We start from the raw sequence: 6,000 nt of genomic DNA, 5'->3' as shown, positions 1-6,000 counted from the left end.
TAACCCAAGACATCACTTAGTTCTCACAACAGCTCTATGAGATATTCTTATTGCCCTCACTTTACAGATAAAGAAAACCAAGAGAAGTTACGTAATTTCCACAGTTGCTATAGTTAGTATGTAGCAGGACGAAATTAAAACTGGTTGGTCTGCTTCAAGCCTACATTATTAATTGTTAATCTCATTATTCTGAAAAATGAAATCTAGCCCTTGGCCCTTACCAACCGACTGTGTTCAGTCTCCTTAGGTTTCATACCACCACAGTCGTGTCTTGCAGTGGTGAATAGTCCAAGAAAGATGGTGCTGATCCTGCCACCTTAGGCTGATCTGCAGTCTCCTCTTTTGAACACTCTGGGTCTTAACACTGTGCCAGGTTCTGATACAGCCCAAATAAGGAAAAAGAAGGTAGACGGACACAGCACACTAGAATCAACAGAAGTTGTTGTGTTTTTATTCCCTTTCCTCTTCAATCTAGATATAATGGTCCTTTGCCTCAATCTCAGTCCCTCCATTGTCTTGTCATTCTGCTCACCCTACTGCAAAGCCCCAAATCCAACCATTTGTGCATTTCATTCCTACCTGTGACACTGGAGAATATCACACAACCATGTGAATTGCTGTCTCCACAAATTTACATTTCCAGTCACACCTGGACTTTCACCCCACTTGTCACTCTCCCAACCCACATGTTCTTCCAACCCCTCAATGATCCTTATTCTCTCCTGTATCTTACTTCAGCAGCTTGGTTTGAGAGTGAAAAGTAAAATGTCTTGATTTATCTCGGGCTTAGTTTTTGCAAGATTAGTCAACAAAAGGACAAGGGTAGTGATATGAGTGAACTGAGGGGATTGTGAGGAATAAACTGGAAGGGAAAGGAAATGATGTTGGAGTCAGTGCCAAAGGGTTGTGAAAAAAACAAAAGGTCCTGGAATGAGGTCGAGTTATTGTGATTGATGACGTGGCCCAGGGTGTGTCCTTGGCAGGGATGGCTTAAAGTACAGGTAAAGATCAAATACTCTAAGGATGAGGTGTAGGATTACTCATCCTCCTGAGTACAAAGGTCATCACTACCTCAGACTGGTTTCCAGAGAGCTCAAAGAATGTGGTTAAGCACCTGGCAGACTGTTGGTAACAGCAACCAGAAGGGCACAGCACAAAAGTTGAAAGATACACTTTGCATATGTGAAGGTGAAGGAGTTATGGAGGTGGGGAGGACAAGGAAAATCCTGAGACCTTAGCTGGCTCTGAAGTTCATAGGAAGTGTAAAAGGAAGATCCTCCAGTTGAGAGACAGGAGCATGAGGGAAGCAGAGTACTGGGGTTGGGGTGGGGAAGAGTCAGAGCTCTGTCAAGGCGAGGACATGGAGAGAGCCACCAGGGATATACTTGAAGGAGGAGAGTTGTTTGTCCACAGCGGAATGAGGTTTTCAGAGGACACAGTAGCAGGGAAGGAAGCAGTGGGAGGGTGAGATGGTGGGCTGTATGGGGCCAGGGAGCACCGAGAGGAGTCAAATTGAGAGTATTTGATGAGAACGATTAAATTTGTAGTGTTAGAGAGAGATGATCTCAAGATTCTCAAAATCAGCTCTCAGACTATTCTTTGCCAATGCAGAGGCATTAGGTGATAGTTCAAATCCTCATAATTTTTTACAACCCATTCAGCAGTCTATTAAGTATAACCTCCGTGATAAGGTAATTCACCTCACAGAGCAAGTTCGATTTGTCTAAATCAGGGTAGAGGTGACTGCCGCTCAAGAAGAGTGAGAGGAGAGATAAAAATGCCCGGGTCTGTTTTCACATCCTTTTTCACCGTAAGCTACTACAAGATATCAAATATAGTTTCCTGTGCTATACAGTATAAACTTGTTTAGCTATTTTATATATATCAGTCAGTATCTGCAAATCTCGAACTCCCAATTTATCCCTTCCCACTCCCTTCCCCCCCGGTAACCGTAAGTTTGTTTTCTATGTCTGTGAGTCTGTTTCTACTTTATAAATAAGTTCATTTGTCTTTTTTTTTTTTTTTTTAGATTCCACATATGAATGATATCATATGGTATTTTTCTTTCTCTTTCTGGCTTACTTCACTTAGAATGACATTCTCCAGGTATATTCATGTATGACTGAAGCATTGTGCTGTACACCAGAAATCGACACAACGTTGTAAACTGACTATACTTCAATTTAAAAAAACAAAAGCAAACAAACAAAAAAACGCTCGAGTCTGGATGGGAGAAAATGACTTTGACCTGGGTTTCAGCTTCACAGAGCTCAGCCCTAGATGGGGCCCTGGGCTGGTTACTGAGGCCACAAATGTAGGAGTTTATGATCTGGCTAGACTGAGCCCACAGAGAGTTCAAATTTTACATTCTTCATCTTTGCTTCCTGGGACTTTGCACTTCCCAGAACTTTGCACTTTATAATCATACAGAAGTCAAAAAAATAAAAACTTCTAATGAGTGTCAAGTTTTTATTTTTTTAACGTCTGTATGATTATAAAACAATATATGTTATTAGTGAAACATTTATAAAGTATGGAAAACTACAGAAAAGAAACTAAAACAGAAGTCATCTATAATCCCCCATCCAAACATACCTACTATTACTACTTTGAGATATATCCTTCTAGTTTTTTTCATGCCCTTGAAACATAGTTTATTCATGCATGTATTCATTATTGGTTAATACTATTGTATACCTTTAAAAAATACTTGCATTATATCACAAGCATTTTATCATGTTATTAAAAAATTCTTAAACATTGTTTTTAAAGGCTGAATAATATTCTTTCATAAAAGCGCACCATTATTTAACTATTTCTATAATGAGTGTTTAAAATTGTGATAAAAATAACATTAAATTTTGACATCATAACCATTTTAAGTGTACAGTTCCATAGTATTAAATGTATCTACATTGTTGTGCACAGATCTCTAGAACCTTTTCATCTTGCAAAACTGAAATGCACTAAGCATTAACTCTTCCACTTCCTTTTTTCCTCCTTCCCCCTCCCTTTGTAACCATCTTTCTAATTTCTGTTTCTATGATTTTGACTGTTTTAGATAATTTGTATGATTGGAATCATACAGAATTTGTCATTTTGTGACTGACTTATTTCACTTAGCATAAGTGAAAGATCACTTAAGTTTCCTACTTTCTAGGCTGCATAATATTCCATTGTATGTATACACCACATTTTCTTTATTCACTCATCCGTAGATGGACATTCAGGCTGCTTCCAGCTTTTTGCTATTGTGAATAATACTGTGATAAACATGGGTATGCAAATAGCTCTTTGAGATTCTGCTTTGAATTATTTTGGATATATACCCAGAAGTGGGATTGCTAGATCATATAGTAATTCTATTTTATAATTTTTTGAGGAAATCCCATATTGTTTTCGACAATGCTGCACTGTTTTACATTCTCACCAATAGTACACAAGGATCCCAATTTCTCCATATCCTTGCCAACACATGTTTTCTGTTCTTTTGATAGCAGCCATCCTAATGGGTGTGAAGTGGTATCTCACTGTGGTTTTGATTTGCATTTCTTTAATGGCTTGTGATACTGAGCATCATTTCATATGCCTGTTGACTATTTGTATATCTTCTTCGAAGGATTGTCTATTCAAATCCTTTGCCCATCTTTTAATCAGGTTGTTTTTTGTTGTTGACTTGTAGAATTTCCTTTTACATTCTGGATATTAACTCTTTATTAAATATATACTTTGCAGATATTTTCTCTCATTCATAGGTTGCCTTTTTGTCCTGATGTTTCCTCTGGCTCAGAATTTTTTTTAAGTTTGATGTAGTACCATTTGCTTATTTTTGCTTTTGTTGCCAGTACTTTGGTGTCATATCCAAGAAATCATTGCCATATTCAATGTTCTGAAGCTTTTCTTCTCAGAGTTTTATAGTTTTAGGTCTTACACTTAGATCTTGAATCTGTTTTGAGTTAAGTTTTGTACATGGTGTAAGGTATGGGTCTGAATTCATTTTGTTGCATTTGAATAACCAGTTTTAATAAAACCATTTGTTGAAGAGACTGCCCTTTTCCTGGCAAGTCTTGGCATGCTTGTTGGAAATCATTTGGCCATATATGCAAGGGTTTATTTCTAGGCTCTCTATTCTGTTCCATTGGTTCACATATCTGACTTTGTGCCAGTGCAACACTGTCTTGATTTCTGCTGCTTTGTAGTATATTTTGAAACCAGGAAGTGTGAGGCTCTGAACTCTGTTCTTTTTCAAGATTGTTTTGGCCATTCAGGCTTCCTTGAGATTCCACATGAATTTTAGGATATTTTTTCCTAGTTCTGCAAAAATGCCATAGGGATTTTGATAGAGATTGCATTGAATCTGTAGATTGGTTTGGTTAGTATGGACATTTTAGTGATATTTGAGTCTTCCAATCCATAAGCATGAGATGTCTTTCCATTTATTTGTATCTTCTTTGATGTCTTTTAACAATGTTTTGTATCTTCAGTGAACAAGTCTTTTATCTCCTTTGTTAGGCCATACCTAGTTTTTTTAAGATTGCAAATAATGCGTGATAAACATCTATGGGCATAAATATTTCATATATGTCTGATTATTTCTTAGTTGCACAGTTACAACATTTTAAAAAATCCAAGCATTTTAAGGCTCGGGAAACATTTTGTCATTTGACTTATAGAAAAAATAAACCAGTTTACAATCCTACCAGAAGAATTTGAGCATGTATGTCATTATATCTTAGCAATACTGAAAACTGTGATCTTGTAATCTTTGCTAGGGTGTTACGTGGAAAATGCCATCAACTTGTCACTCCAGTTAGTTTTCCTTTGATTACTTGTGAAGCAAGAACAATTGGTTTTGCGTGTTTATTGGCTGGCTAATATTTTCTTGTTTGAAAACTAATAATTTCTTTTCCCCATTTAACTATAATAATGGTAAGTTTGAGATACCCATCAGACATCCAGGTAAGGATATTGAATTGGTGTGTGAGCCTGGAGTTAAGCTCTCTATATATTTGGTGGTTGTTAATATAGACATGATATTTAAAGTCATAAGACTGGGTCTTAAAAAAAGGAAGAGGACCAAAGACTAAGTTCTGGCACTCCAATGGTAATCAATAGAGATGAGGAAGGACAAGCAAAAGAAATTGTGAAGAAGCAGTCACAAAGTAAGAGGAAAATCAAGCAAGTGGTGTCCCAGAAAGCATTTCAAGGAAAGAGAAATCAGTTTGATGTCTCTGAGAAGGCAAATAAGATGAGGACTATGACTTGACCGTTGAGTTCAGAAACATGCAGGCTCTGGGGGATCTTGATAGAAGCTGCTCTGGTAAAGAGGTGGAGTTCTTAAACTTAACTGTACTGGGCTCAAGAGAAAATCGGAAGGAAAAATTGGAAGTAGTGCATATATAGAGCAATCTTTTGAGTTTTACTACAAAGGGGTAGGGAGAGCTGGGGCAGTAGCTGAAGGCAGAAGTGGGGTCAAGGGAGAGCTTTTTCAGTATTGTAGAAATAACAGTATGTTTGCATGCTGAATGAGAAAGATCCAGTAGAGAGAGAGAAGATTGATCATGGGGTGGAGAGTTAGGAGAATTGCTGGAGTAATGTCCTTGAGCAGGTAAGGGTACAGGGGCATCAAGTGGAGAGAGAGAGAGAGAAAATCCTGTACTAGGAGCAGAGACCATTTATCTCAAGTAGCAGGAGAAAAGACAGAGTGTTTGAACACAAATGCAGTTACATTGGTGGATTAAGACAGCAAGAGCCTGTACAAGTTCTTTCCTGTTTCTATTTTGTAGGTGAAATAATAGGTAGCAAAGGCATAGCTGAGGGTGAACATCAGGGAGGAGATATTAGAGTTCTGAAAAGAAAGGTCACTGAGGATAGAGAATGGACCAGGGCAATAGAGCATGACCGTCAGTCAGCAATAAAATTCCTCTTGAAGACTGATGATTAATTTAAAGTGAAACCTGTCAGCATGTTTGTATATTTTTCTCCAGCTACATTTAGCTG

This window comes from Camelus bactrianus, chromosome 3 (genome assembly GCF_048773025.1).
Source record: "Camelus bactrianus isolate YW-2024 breed Bactrian camel chromosome 3, ASM4877302v1, whole genome shotgun sequence".
NCBI lineage: Eukaryota > Metazoa > Chordata > Mammalia > Artiodactyla > Camelidae > Camelus > Camelus bactrianus.
This window is presented reverse-complemented; position numbering follows the sequence as displayed.